Raw genomic sequence first — 15,183 nt, forward strand, 5'->3', positions numbered from 1 at the left:
TGGAACACGAATCAGTGGAAATGCTGAGTGAGGAACAGCGTCTTCTTTCAGCCCTGTCAGTGGGTTTCTGCAATTGTGTTCAACCTCGTTTTTGTTTTTGTTTGCTTTTAATTTTTAAACGGCTTTATTTTCTGAGCCGTTTTAGAGGCATAGCAAAATTGAGTGGAAAGTACAGAATTGTAACGTGGTACATGTGTTACAATTGATGAACCCACATTAACACATCATAAGCACCCAGGGTCCACAGCGTATATGCAGGTTCATTCTTGGTGACGTACATCCTACGGGTTTTGATACATGTATAAGGACACATATTCCCCATGACAGTATCATACGGAATAGTTTCATTGCCCTAAATTCCTCTGGGCCCCACCTGTTCATCCTTCCCTCCCTGCAACTGCTGGCGGCTCCTGATCTTTTCACTGCCTCTACAGTTTTGCATTTTCCAGAATGAAGTATAGTTGACATCACACAGTCTGCAGTCTTTTCTGGTTGGTCTGTTTCACTAAAGAAGTGTAGGTTCACTGATTGTAACAAACAGCCCACTCTGTTTTCGTGAAATGGACCACAGTTTATATATTCATTCACCTGCCGAAGGACATCTTGGTGGCTTCTATAATTATAAATACAGCTGCTATAAACATACACATGCAGGGTTTTTGTGGACATAAATTTTCAACTCCTTCAGGTAAATACCAGGGAGCATGGTTGCTGGATAGTGTGGCAAGAGTATGTTTAGTTTTGTGAGAACCTGCAAACCGTTCTCCAGAGTGGCTGCACCCTCCTGCCTCCCCACCAGCAATGAAGGAGAGTTCCTGTTGCTCCACGTCCTCGCCAGCACTTGGCGATGTCAGTGCTCTGGATCTGGACCATCCTGACAGGTGTGCAGTGGTGCCTCATTGTTGCTTTAATTTGCCTTTCCCCAATGACATATCAGGTGCAGCATCTTTCCACGTGCTTACCTGCCATCTGCAGGTCTTGTGTGGTGAGGTGCCTGTTCAGGCCTCTTGCCCGTTTTTAAATTGGCTTGTTTGCCTTCTTAGTGAGAAGAAGAGGGCTCTTACTGAGCCCTCTGTGTATGTTGGACAACAGCCCTTTACCAGATGTAAACCTTTGCAAAGGTTTCCTCAGTCCCTGGCCTGTCTTCTCACCCTCTTGGTATTTGACCTCTTTCAGGGAAAATGTTGAAAGTCTGCATTTGAGACACACCCACATGCAGTATCGGTGGGATCCCCGCCCTCCTCATGCCCCCGTGGTCCCTGAGGGGAGGGGAGGGGCCTGTGAGGAAAGATTAGTCCTCACAGGGAGGCACAGAGATTCCTCCCTTGTGGGGGAGAGTTGGGCCTGGAGGAAAAAGCTAAGTGTGAGGAAGGGGAAGGAAGAGGGTGGGGGGGGGGATGAGGGGACGCTTGGGATGGGCAGGGAGGCCGGGTAGGAAGCAGAGTCCACCTGAGGCTTCTGTCCCGGAGGCTGGAGTCCTGGAGACAGATCCACACGGACTTTCCTCTGCCAGGCCGGGAGGACCCTGGAGCCAGGGTCCTATGCTGTCACTAGGGGGCCCTAGTGAGCTGCTCTGAAACCTTGTCAAGGTGCCCTTGTCAGCTGAGACCAAGTGGAGAGGCCATCCCTGGTACTTTCAAAGGTCAGACCCTAAAAGGGCCCATAACCAAATGCGAGGGTCAGATTTTGCCATGTTCACCCCTGCCACGCATCCTGGGCATAAACCAGAATCCAAATTCAAACCACTCCCGAGGCCTGAGCTGGAGGGCAGCACTCCAGGGAGAACCTTCACATAAATATTCCCTGACTCGACAAAACAGGCCGCTTTAAGGATGTCCACGAGACTACTGGCATTTGATTTCCCTTCTCAGAACCCGTATCACCAAAAATAATCAAAGAGGTAAACGTAACGCCAGGCTGGAGCCCAGCTGGCCTCTGCAGGCCTGAGCCGTTGCCAATTTCACACAAATTCATCAACTGTCAAAGCAGAACTGTGGCTCTATCTCCACCTCCCCAGGAAGCGCAGAAGTCGTCACCAGGCCCTGATCATAAGATCGCAAATCGGAAAGCTTAGCCAAATTTCCTCAGCTCCCAGGTCCCGAGAAATAAGCCCAATAAGGAACCTCGATTCTGACAGTCCTGGTTCAGGACGACTTTTTCGAATCATTAGCCCCTGGAGGTGCTCACAGGGCCTCAGGTTTGGTCCTGATCACCGGGTGGGAGGATGTAAGAAGGAGAAGCTGGAAAAAGTGAAGCGCAAAAAGGAAGTAAGATAAACACTGAAGAGCATCTGAGTCACCAACCTGCAGATGTCACGGGCAGGAAGCACGCTGATACCCGCCCCCCCCCCCCGCCCCCGGACAACTGGGCAGAGACCCCTGGGCCTCCGGGCACCTGACCTCTGTGGGGACGTGTGCCCCCAGCAGCACCCGGAGCCCCGCCCCCAGTGCTTTCTCGGTGCCTGTCCTGTGCCCAGCATCCCACCACTGAAGGCTCTGATCTTCTCTGGGACGCACCCAGAGACACAGGAGTCTGCCTACACAGACACAAATAAGAGATGGCTCAAACAAGTGACGATGCCTACATCACAACGGAACGTGACACAGCTGTAAAAGAGAGGGAAAAACTCATTACTGGTGGGTCTCCAAGAGACATCGTTCAGGGAAAAAAATCAAGGTGCAGAAGCCTGATGTAAGAAGCGGGGAGACAGAAGTCTCTTCAGCCGCAAAAAAGAAGGAAACCCTGCCATTTGCAACAGCACGGATGGACCTCGAGGGCGTTATGATAAGTGAGATAAGCCAGAGAAAGACAAAGACTGTATGATCTCACGTATATGTAAAATGTTCAAAACGAACAAACAAACAAACAAACAGAAAACCTGAACTCCTAGCAACAGAGATTGGTGGTTGCCAGAGGTGAGGGATGGGAGGGTGGGCAAAATGGGTGAAGGGGGTCAAAAGGGACAAACTCCCAGTTATAAGATAAATAAGTCCTAGGAATGTAATGTAGAACATGGTGACTATAGTTAGTAATACTGGGCTGCATGTTTGAAAGCTGCTAGGAGAGTAGAACTTAAAGAAAGATCCCAAGAAAAAAAATCTGTAACTATGTGTGGGGATAGGTGTTAACTAGCCTTACTGCAGCGATCATTTCGTAAGATATACATATATTGAATCATTGTGTTGCACACCTGAAATGAATATAATGTTGCATGTCAATTACATCTCAATTTAAAAAGATGATCTAGGGGACTTCCCTGGTGGCGCTGTGGTTAAGAATCCACCTGCCAATGTAGGGGATACGGGTTCGAGCCCTGCTCCAGGAAGATCCCACATGCTACAGAGCAACTAAGCCCGTGCATCACAACTGCTGAGCCTGCACTCTAGAGCCCGTGAGCCACAACTACTGAGCCCGTGTGCCACAACTACCAAAGCCCACGTGCCTAGAGCCCGTGCTCCGCAACAAGAGAAGCCCGTACACCGCAAGGAAGAGTAGTGCCTGCTTGCTGCAACTAGAGAAAGCCCGTCCACAGCAATGAAGATCCAATGCAGCCAAAAATAAATAAACAAACAAATTTATAAAAAAAATAGAAAGAGGATCTATAGACACATACGCTTGTTCCTAGCTAGGAGAGCTGTCTCTAGAACTCACCAGGGGCCAGTGATGCTGGCTGTCTCTACGGACTGTAACTGGGGACAGTGCGGGGAGGGAGCTTTTGTACCTTTTGGATCTTAGATCACATGAATGTGTTACCCTTTAAAACATACTTGGATTTTAAAAGGAAGGGAATGGAAAAGAGCTCCATGGAAAGACGTTGAGAGTGATACAGATTAATGATTAAATGAAAGCTGTTAACAGGGTGTCCAGGGTGCAACAACCTGTGTTTAAAAAAAAGAAAAAAAAAAAGAATATTCACAGATTTTCCTTCCTTTCGGAAAATCAGATTGATGGAGCAGGATTCTGTAGTCTTTGAGGGCGTCCCTCCCACCGTTTCCCAGAGCCCCTTCCCTTTAAGGAGGAAACACCCAGAAAGACAAAACTGTTCACCTAAGAACATCACCAGCACGTCCCTTTACAGGAGAGGCCTCACTGGGGCCGCAGTTCCTGACCCTAAAGAACACTTCCTGGCCCACACACCCTCCATGTGTACCCGTGCTCACCAATGCCACAGTCCCCACCACTCCCTGTTGCACCCTGACACTGAAGCTGAGATACTGCTTTCATCTCTAAGGGCCTTTACACAGTTGCTCTTCCTATGGTGGAGACATGGTTCGTGGTACCACAGCTCCATCAAAAATTGGAAAATAGAAAGTACCATGGGTGTTACTTTATGGACACGAAGAAGATGCACGTGGAGTCAACCGGCACACACCGTCCTGTTCCTGCTCACCACGTGCGTTACCCGCTCGGCCAGAGCTGCCCCATCAGGCTGTCAAGGTTGTGCACTGCTCATTCCAGGGCCCCGTCCAGTACAGTCTGCCCAGAGGGCAGCTCCTGGAGCCCACCACCTGCACAGCTGACACGGCAGAGGTCCAGGTCCCAGCCCCTGTCCCCAGTCATGTGCTTAGGACTGTCCCTCTGTGTGGTCTACACTTGCCCTCCGTGGTGTGCATCTGTCTCAAGAGAAATCCCAAGGCAAGGCTGAGTCTGGCCATGTCGGTCTCTACTGGGCCCTCGCGCTTCCTGCAATGGCCTCAGATAACGCAGTGCAGATGACCATAGCGATAATGACGCCTGGGACCTCGGCATTTCCCATCAACTTCTGAAAAGTGATCTAAGATACAGCTTCTGATCTGTGACAGCCCACATGCAGCCTCCACAAACGGGAATTCCCTTGTTTAAGGCTGGGCTTCGCATGAGAGCTGCCGGGAACCATTTGGAAAACTTTTTTAACTTATCCCCCTTGCCTTGTTCACCTATGTCTGGAAATCTAGCCTCAGAAAGGCATAAAAAGAAAGAAAAAGAGGAGAGAGGGAGGGAGGGAAAGTTACATTCATGAAAACGTCCGTTGGGCAAAAACACGTCCAATGGTCATGGCGGGCACGTAGTTGTGAGGGCAAAGATTTTGCTTATTCATTTTGTTCCTGTTACTTTGAAAACGTTCTGCAGTGGTATGTTAGTTTGATAATTCAGACTAAATCGATGCAACCCTAGAACCTGATGTGTCTTAAGGACTCCAGGCTACCCACGGTCCCCAAGGGCAGGACTCCGGAGCTGGACGGCCTAGGCCCCTGGCGGCTCCTCCGCTCCTGGGCCGAGTGTCTCCAGAAGGTCTCTGACATCTCTTTGGCTCGGTTTCCTCATTTTCAAATGGGGACAATAACAGTACCTACCTTGTAAGGTTGCTGCTAGCAGCCAATGCGTTAATAAAGGTGAAGGCACCAGCGCTAAATAAGTCCTTCTCAGTTGCTATTAGCGGTGATAACAATGGGAGCTATAACAATGCCATCGTTCCCGACCCACCGGCTCTGCCCAAACCCCATCACTCCCCAGCGCCAGCCTGGGCATCCTCCAGCCCCAGGGTGGCCCAAACACAGCTCTCCCATGAAACGCCCGAAGCCCTGGCCTCCAGCTCCAGGTGACCGCCCAGGAGGGAAGACCCGGTGCCACAGGGCCGCCCTGCACCCCCTGTCGCCCCCTGCAGGGCCCTTTGCCCTCTCCCCACTCCCTGCACCACCGCCTCACCTCCCCACGCCCTGCCTTCGACCAGCGCCCCAACCCCGTTCACAGCGTCCTCTTCCTCAGCCTGTCCCCAACCTCATGACCTATGTTCACAGCAGCACTATTCACAATAACCAAGACATGGAAGCAACGTAAATGTCCATGGACCTAGAGGTTGTCATACTAAGGGAAGTAAGTCACACAGAGAAAGACAAATACCATATGATACCACTTATATGTGGAATCTAGAATATGATACGAATGAACTTACTTGCAAAACAGAAACAGACTCACAGACATAGAAAACAAACTTATAGTTACCAAAGGAGAAAGCAGGGAAGGGATAAGTTAGGAGTTTGGGATTAACAGATACACACCACTATATACAAAATAGATAAGCAACAAGGACCTACTGTATAGCACAGGGAACTATATTCAGTACCTTATGATAACCTGTAATGGAAAAGAATCTGAAGAAGAATATATATAACTGAATCACTTCGCTGTATACCTGAAACTAATACAACATTGTAAAACAACTATACTTCAAGAAAAAGCTGTTTGTTTTGGAAAAAATACATATATATAACTGACATTCCCATTTTCTCCAAAACAGAGAGAAGGAGTCAGACGCTGCCGGCTGTGTGGTGCACACACTCTGTTATTTGGGGGAAGACCCACAGCCATGGATCTGCGCCCAAGATGTGCAGACCAGCCAGGCAAGCACTCAGAGGACAGCAGTGGGCGTGGGGCGGTCATCCCAACAAGAAAATAGAAAAGGGGGTGGGCCCCGGCCTAGTGAGCCCTGGGGACTTGCCACAAGGACGGGACCTGGGTCTGCTGGGACCCTCCTGACTTCAAACGCTGCCTCTGTCACTCTTGCCAGTGCCCCCGACGTGGCCGGCTGGGACCCCAAGCCGGGCCTTGCCAACTGCGTTGCCACAGCTTGGGCATGCGGCCACGTGGCCCCCGCAGGCCCTGTCCTCCCCTCGGGCCCACGCAGGAGGGAAGCGCTGGCCCTGGGCCTGGCACTGGACCTTTGCATCACCCCCGGTGCTCCAGCCCAGCCTGGGCGGTGCTGCCTGGGAGCGCCTTGCTGAGCAAATGGCCCCGAATCCTGGACGCTGTGGGGAGCACGTCCTGTGCCAGCCAAGCCTGGGCCTCTCTATCGCATCCCACCCAGACCAGGCCTCTTCACTCGTGGTTGGCGGGAAGCCTGCAGAGGAGATGTGACTGGCCCTCCAATCCCTGCCCTGTTCAGGACCCCCTACTGGCAGAGGGGCCAAGACCTATCAGAGGATTCGGGGGAGCAGGAAGCAGAATGGGGACCCCTTGCCCAGCCACTCTTCACTCCCATCAGTTGGGGCCAGAATAACAAAGAAGCTTCTTCCCAAGGGCGCAGACTGGTGGGTTGACAGTGCTGGCGGGGCACTGAGAGGAGGGCGCTGAGGCACCGTCCGGGCTTGAAGGAAAGCGTGCGGGGCTGATCTGTGGGCCCCGTCTGCACGACATGGAATGGGAAACTGGGAATGTACAGACCATGCATTTCCATCCCCAGAGCGGGGTCTCTCCATTTCCCCAAGTTGTAAGCATGACCTCAAGTCGGCGGGGCGGGGTGGGGGGACTTTAGCAGAATTACTGCTGCGGTGACTCCTGTCACTATGGCGAGTATCGTTACTGCTGCTATCATCACTCGCACTATAGCTGTCACTATAGCTCGCTGAGCAGTACTCCGAGGCAGGCGCTTTACAGGTGCGTCCCCGTAACAGTCCTACAAGTGTTAAGGGAATCAACGAGGGCTGGAGTCTTACTGTCTCCGAGGAGCCATCGAACTGAGGAGTGAGCATCATAAACCCACTTCCAGCTGTGGCAACGGAGACTCACAGAGCACGTGCCGGGGTCCCACTGCAGCAGGGGGTGGATCGCAGAGTGGACCCCAAACCTGGCTGCTTCCCCCACCGCCTCTCCCCCGTCCACCCTTCCCATCCCAGGGCCTGGCCCCGGCTGCCTCTCCTGAGCCCCTGCCCTGGGCCTGAGCCCCCTGCAGACACGGGGGACATCTGCCCGCAGGACCTCGGGCGCCACTGGGCGGGGGAACAGCAAGATGGGCGGGGACTCGCCGCCCCTGCAGGCAGTGGACCGGGCCTCCCTGCATCCGTTACGGACCCCGGGCCCAGGCTCTGCCCACCACACAGCAGTGATAGATAGTTTGTGAAATACCCCGAGTTTGCGGTTGACCAGAATTCTGAAATAATTCCATTGAGACCGGAATTCATGCAATGTTCTGTATCCTGATGTGGTAAAGAAGGCGGCCCGCGGCGGGGGGGAGGGGATGTGAAGGCCAAGGATGGCGAGGCAGCCTCCAGGCCCTGCAGTAGGGGCTCCCGCCGCCCCCCTTCGCCCACGGGCTCCGGAAGGCCCATCTGACAGGAGCAGAGCCCTGATAAGCACCACCTGACCAGGAGGCCCCAGGCAGAGAGATTAATGCTCAAATTGCCAACAGCCTCCCGCTGCCCCCACAGGGGAGCAGGGGCAGGTGGGGGGCACGCCGGGAGAGGAAAGCCAGACGGGGCCTCGGCCAGAGCAGGCAGGAGGGCGGCCCAGCCTGCACCACGCCTCAGCCTCGGCCTGGCTACCCGGCCTGCAGCAGCAGCCCTGGCACCCCGAGTGGGACGAGGCCAAGGTGCGGGGCCGGGTGAGCAGCACGGCAGCCCCGGTTCGCTGCCCAGCTGGCCCTCGCTGCGCATGGGGAGGGGTGGGAGCCGGCAGACACCCCCTCGGCCTGGAAGCTTCCCACGGCTGGGTTGACGCCTGAGCCTCCGTGCCCAGCACGGGGGCCTCAGGCCGACCGGGGCTCCACCAGGCCCTGCCAGCTCCTTGGCCAATGTGCTGGAAGGGGAGGGGATGGGGGCGTCTGCTTGGCTGGGTCCCCCTGCCAGTGCTGCAGAGCAGCCCTCTACCTCAGCGGCTGGGCAGCGACCCCAGGCCCGGACTTGACAGGAGCAGGGCAGGCCCGGAGTGGCTCCGGGGTCACCATGGTCAGGGCTCCCCTTCACAGCGGTCGACGGGTTCGGGCCGATGACACCTCCTCTCCTCTCCGGAAAACCAGAAGCCTGAGGGCAGCCCAGTGGGTTTTCCGTAAAGCAAAACACATTCATGCAACGGGTCTCCCTGTCCTCTGAGATTAGGAGTATCCCTCTCTTTAGGGAAAAAAGAGAATAAAACCTTTTCTCAGAAGAAAAGATGGTGCTAGCCATCAGACACGGCAAACCGAAGGCCCACTGGTATGTTTAGTTTGCTCTGTGGGTAACTGGGTTTCCGTCTTTAAATCTCTGAGTCCACTCTGAAGTTATATTTCCAGCTTTGTTTTGGAAGCTCTGAGCCCAGGCCCCACCTCAAACTTTTAGGGAATATCTCCTGACTTTTAAATGTGGATGACGAACTCAGCTTCCCATAGTGATAATAACATTCTGCAAGAAAAGCACATCTGCGTCCAGCAACAAGGTGATTCACCAGATCCCAGGCTACACGCAGCCAATCGGTGTCATGAGGACGCAAAACCAGCCCTAGCAACATCTTCTGAGCATCTTCTGAGCAGCCCTGGGCACCCACGTAAGGCAGCCCCCATCCCAGGCCTCGGGAGGTAGGCATGGAATGGTGGACAGAGACAGATCATTAAAGAGCAGTGAAACAGCGCGCACATTCTTTTGCAGACGTGCAGAGTTTCCTGGGGAATTTACAAGGAATTGCTAACAAAGTTTTCCCCTGGAAGGGAGGTTGGCCCCTGGGGACTGGTAAGAAGGTGGGAGCTTTCACTTTTCCTTTCGACACTCCTGATCTGCTTAAATGTTTACCACGAGCAGGTATTACTTTTACAATTTTTAAAATACAGTATACGTTTTTTGATGAATCTGAATGCAAACCAACGCAGCGATACTGTTATGACACTGTAACTCAAATGTACAGAAAGCCCAAGCGAGGCAGTAACTGTCTCCATATAGAAGAGGGGAGGAGAGTGGCATTAAACCTTCCCAGGGGCAATGCTGGCGGCTGGGTTTTAGAGAATGAATAGGAGTTTTTCCAGGCAGACAAGGAGGGAAGCTTCCTTGCAGGCCAAGGAAATCAGTGGCTATCAGCCACCAGATAAGGTTTCATGGAGTTTATGGAGGGGGGGTGCTTCGGTGGGATCTTGACGGATACGGAGGATTTGAATGAGAGCGGTCAACGTGGTGGGCACAGATCAAGCATGGACACAGAGGGAGGAATGAGCCTGGCACATGTCAGGGGCTGTGGGCTCTAGCTGGGCTCCAGGAAGGCCATCTCCCAGACCACCTATTCCAGCACCGAGCCGTAGCCTCCAAGCTACCACAGGGCAGTTCCAGAGCAGGGAACACAGCCTGAGGACGTCCCCAGGTCCCCACAGGACCTGGCCCAGAGCTGCCACCCAGAGTCCAGGAGGCCGCCTCGGGCACTCTGCCCACAGGTGTGTCCCGGGCTCTCAGGGGAGCCTGGGTCGGCAGCATTGGTTGTTGCAAAGGCCTGAGCAATGTGGCATGACCAGCCCCCAACTGGGAGCCGGTCACTGGGCCCGAATCCCAATGGGACCCATACTCACCAGGCGGGACCCTGAGCTGACTTTCCCTAACCTCCAGATGCCAGGTAGGACCCTCCACCCGTGGGGCAGCCGTGAGGACCCAGGGGTATGAGGATCCGAGTTCCCACCGCAGGACCTCGCCTGGAACAGGCGCCCAGTAATAACTGCTGATACGTACCCAGCGCCCACCCCTCTAAGAGCTCCACCACCATCGGCTCGTTCCATCTGCACAGAGGCCTGTGAGGCAGCTCCAGTGACAATCCTAGGTGACAGGTGGGGAACCAAGGCAGAGAGGGCTGCACACAGCTGGTGAGTGTGCGAGAGGACCCGGCGGTCGCCGCCTCACCCGTCGGCAGACACCATGCTGCTTCACCCTCCAAAGTAGAATCCGGCGCCCCCAACAGCGCTCCTCGGGGCACAACCCCCGCAGGCAGCACAAAATGTGCGGCCCCTGTGCCCTGGGCTGCTCGGCCCTCCTGTGGGCACAAGCGTGGATTTCCTGGGCAGGGGCGCCCTCTGGAGGCAATGAGGTCACAGTCCCCGCCGGCCTCGGAGGGTCTTTGGAGCAAAGAGAGGCGAGTCCAGCCCTTACCTGAACCTCGCTCACCACTCAGGGGTCGGGGTCCAGCCGCCCCACTTTGCAAAGGGGAAACCCAGGCCCTGAACACCGAGCAGTAACTCTGTCCAGAGCCACAGAACACGCCCCTGGAAGGACGACAGGAAGCCAGATGGGTGTCCAGCGGCCGGCCTGGGGGGCGAAGTGAGACTCCAGCATTTATTGAGAGCCCACTGTATGCTCTACAACTATGGTGTCCCATTACCCCTACCAAGGAAAAGATTATTCAAGGCCCTTGTTAAAGACAGTAAGGAAGACTGTTATCAACAGGGCCCTACAATGGGGTCTTGCAGTGGGAGAGTGATGGGGCCTAACCCTGAACACAACAAGGAAAAGGCAATTTACCGCCAAGGAGCAGGTGGGGGCAGTGGATAGAAAATGACCAAGAGGAAACACCGGGGGACCGGGTTTCTGGCTAAACCAACCTCACAGGATTCTCGCTGAAGGTGGGCCAGGTGATCAGACACCAGGTGAGGGGTGAGGAACTGATCAGATATCCAGGGTGGGGGAATTCCAGCTAAACTGACCTAGCAGGATTCTTGCTAAAATGGGACAGTGCGGAGAGGGACACAGAAGCCCGAAAGTCGGGGCCTAGGTGAGAAGAGGGTTCAGAGGACCCCGACTGGAATCTGGCCAAGGAGAGGGTCCCTGTCGCACCCACAGCAATCCTGGGAGTATCCCATCCTATGTTTGGGACCCAAGGCTCCGAGGCCAGGCTCCCAGAGGACCGCCTCTCAGCTGCCCCTGTGTCCCCGGGGTGCAGGGGAGTGTGGCACACGACAAAAGGGACTCAGTTCCTCTCCGTAATGGCAGCTAAGTTAGAGGGTATTTGGTCAGCAGTCAACTCCCCCTTCACAGCGGTGCCAGATGCTCCCACCCCCCAGTCTAAACGTTCCCATAAACAACAGACCCCACCCAGCACTTACTATTGGCCACCGCCCAGCCTGTCAACTCCTGTGAGCCTCACAGCGACAATGAGTCTCAGAGTTAGGAATGAACATGACCCCATTTTACGGACGGGGAAATCAAGGCACAGGGCAGTTGAGCTCCTTGTCCTTGGTCACACAGCTAAGTGGTGGCAAAGCCAGCAATCCACCCCAGCAGCCCGCCTGGAGCTCTCTGCCGTATCACACCCTCCTTACTCTGGTGGGTCTCTAGCCTAATTTGGTTTCAAATGAAAGTTTGCATCCCTACCGCAGTGGAAAGCCAGTTTCACTTGCCTAAATAAAAAGTCACTGTAAAGAGATACTGTGTTGCCAGGTGTGAGACTCACACTGCCCCAGGGTTTCTTCATGTCACTCAGGTGCTGCACCACCAGACTCTCTTTCCCAACAGCAGGCATGGCTGCTCTCTGGGGACCCTGATACTTCAGAGCAGCCAGGAACTTTGCAGCAGCGCCCCCGTCTTGGGTCAGGCAAGGCGCAGCTCCCAGCGCTGGGCGGGCGGCAGCACGTTCCGGTCATTTTGCAAGTCCCTGCTGCCAGCCTGGCGCCTGACCTGCCTGATGGCCGTGTGACCCCAGAAGATCCGCCTCTCCTCCCTGGGGTCCTGTTCTCACCGGAAATGGAAATGAGTCACACACCCCCCAGGTCTGTTGTAGGGACTCAGCAGATACAAACTGCACAAAGCAGGGGGGACACGGCTGAGAAGGGGGCACACCGTGGCCATGCTGGCAGAGCCTGTGAGCTCCCCGTCCCCCTGCAGCCTCCTGCGGGCAGACGGAAGATGGACCCAGCCTGCAGAGCGGCGGCACATCACTGCAGGCTGGGTGGTCAAGAGGCAGAGGACACACAGCAAGATACTCCGGGACAGGACATCCCAGATGTACACACGGCAACGTGAATCGACCCAAAAACCTGACACAAATGAGACCAGCAAGAAACACAGTGAGCTCTAGAGCCAAGTGGACACACACGCGCGGAGACACACCACATACTTCACCAGGGTGCACGCGCGCCTGCACCGTGGGCCCTGGGTAAGGCCATGTCTCCGGGTACCTGTGTCCACGTCTGTCAGATCAGAGCCCTGCGGCAGGGCTGCTGTCTGTGCCAGGTCCACAGGCGGTGGCTCTGGGACCTGAGTAACAGGTGGGCTGCGCACCTAGAACCAAAGGACGGCCACCCTGGGACGGGCCTTCGAGACCAGCTCTGCCAGGACCTGCAAGTCACAAGCCTGGAAAGGGCCCCGACACCCTCCCCCGACACACACACACAAATAAGTCACAACTGCCCTGTCAAGACGCCTGCTTGCACACTTTTCCCCCTCATAACGCAGGTATTATGTGGTCTGTAGCCTGAGTCAGGAAGTGTGTGCAAAGGACCCAAGTGACTTGCAGAACCAAGACTCAAGCCCAGGCAGGTCTGAGGCTCCCCCTTCCAACTGGCCCCGCTGCTGCCCACAATTTGGCAAAACAAACAAAGCCCCATGTCTCCTCCCTCCTCAACAGAGGCTGGGCCAGCATCCATCCCAGAGTCAGGGCAGAAGGACCCTCAGACAGGGGCTTGTGCGGGAAGACTTCAGGCCGGGGAGAGGAAGGCGCTTGCCCAAGGAGAGGCAGCGGGGGGCACCCCGAGAGAAGACTTGGAGGCAGGAGGTTCTGCCGCCACCAGGGCCTGGCTGGGTGGAGCACAGCAGACGCCTGCAGAACGCAGCAGGACTCGGGGAGCTCGCTGAGCCCTAGCGTCAACCCTGCCGCCGCCTTCTCCATGCCTGCTTCCTTCTCCCAGCGAGCCTCCCCAAGTCTGCAGGCTAACCCCACTGATCACATCACCCTATTTTATTTCCTCAATAGCACTGCCCGCAGTGATTTATTTTCTAGTTTCTCGTCCTCCTGAAAGTCGCACAGCACTTTGCCTCCTTGCTGTATCCCCAGTGTCTAGAACTGTGCCTGAGACAGAGTAAAGATATTTGTGAAATGCATCATTTGCAGCCTCGACATGCAGCCTCTTCGGCCCCGCAGAGAGCGAGCTCCTGGGCTAGGGCAGGAAGCAGTCGCCGCACCTCAGAGAGCAGTGCCGGTTGGTGTAAGGTAGGGGCCTCCCAGCCACCTGGGGAATTGGGAAGGTCACCTGGGAGGCAAAGCTGGACAGGGTCTCCGCCGCTTTCCTCCACGGAGCTGGGGGGAGGCACGGCCAACTGCTCAGAGATCTCCCTTGAAATCCCCGTTCAGCCCTCAATCCCATCCAGTCCTGCTGTCCGGGACTCCTTCTCTTGACCAGCACCTTCTCTCCTGGATCTGCGACCTTTCCCTCCCCATGACCTCCTTCCTTCCCTCCAGCATTGAAAGGGGCTCCTGTCTTTCTCATCTTAAAACATACCTTTCTGGATTTCACCTCCTGAAGGAAAGGCAAAAAGGGGGCTGGAGTCTGGGCTCCTCCCTCCCCACCATCCCCACCTGCAACTCCTCCAGGCCCCCTGACCACTCCTCTTAACTGTGTCCCATTCGGCCTGCTCTTCCCCACGGCCAATACCGTGGCCTTCTGTTCACTTCTGTTTCCCTGCAGTTGGTTCTGGGCCTGTCACAGTGACCATGGAACCAGCGACGGCAGGGACGCTGGGAATGTAAACAGCTGGGTGGGGGGCACCACGAGGGCTCAGCCATGGGAGGGAGAGGATGCCCTTCCACTGACTCAGGTCAGGCCCAGGTCGCAGGCTCCATCTTCCCTCTGTGTCACCTCCAGGCAGGTGACAGGTGGGTCCCCAGGTCCGGGTCCCGGTCCCCGGCCACTGGGCTCCGGTCTGGCCCCGCCGTCGGGGAAGCAGCCGGCGTAGTGAGGCCGCGGGCCGGGCGCGGGGGCCTTTCCTGTCTGGGCCGCGGCCCCAACCGCTGGCAGCGCTTCCGGCGGGGCTGCGGCCGGGCTGCACTATCAGCTCGGCGCCAGACGCCCGGCCAGGATACTTGTGGTGAAACTGTGAGGGCGCACTTGGCCCTCTGGGGTTTCTCCATGTCAGCCTCCAAGACAAATGGAGAGGGAGACTGACACACGGCCCTCTTCTTCAGCCACCTTTTCCTCCCTCTGACCCCCCGCGGCCGTGGGCAGCTCGAGGCCCGTCCGTGGAGGAGGCAGGCTGGACGATGGGGATGGACAGCGGGGCTGGAAAACGAGGTGGACAGCGGGGTCGGATGATGGGCTGGACGGCGGGGTCGGGTGATGGGCTGGACGGTGGGGTCGGGTGATGGGCTGGATAGCAGGCTGGCCTGGGTGCCTAGACCGCACGTGGCCCAGGAGCGCCCACTCCCCACTGTGGGCCCAGGGAGGAGGCTGGTCCTCGACCAGTGAACGTGTCTGTGTCTGGGGCACCTCGCCGTGCA

This window comes from Orcinus orca, chromosome 10 (genome assembly GCF_937001465.1).
Source record: "Orcinus orca chromosome 10, mOrcOrc1.1, whole genome shotgun sequence".
NCBI classification, from domain to species: Eukaryota; Metazoa; Chordata; class Mammalia; order Artiodactyla; family Delphinidae; genus Orcinus; species Orcinus orca.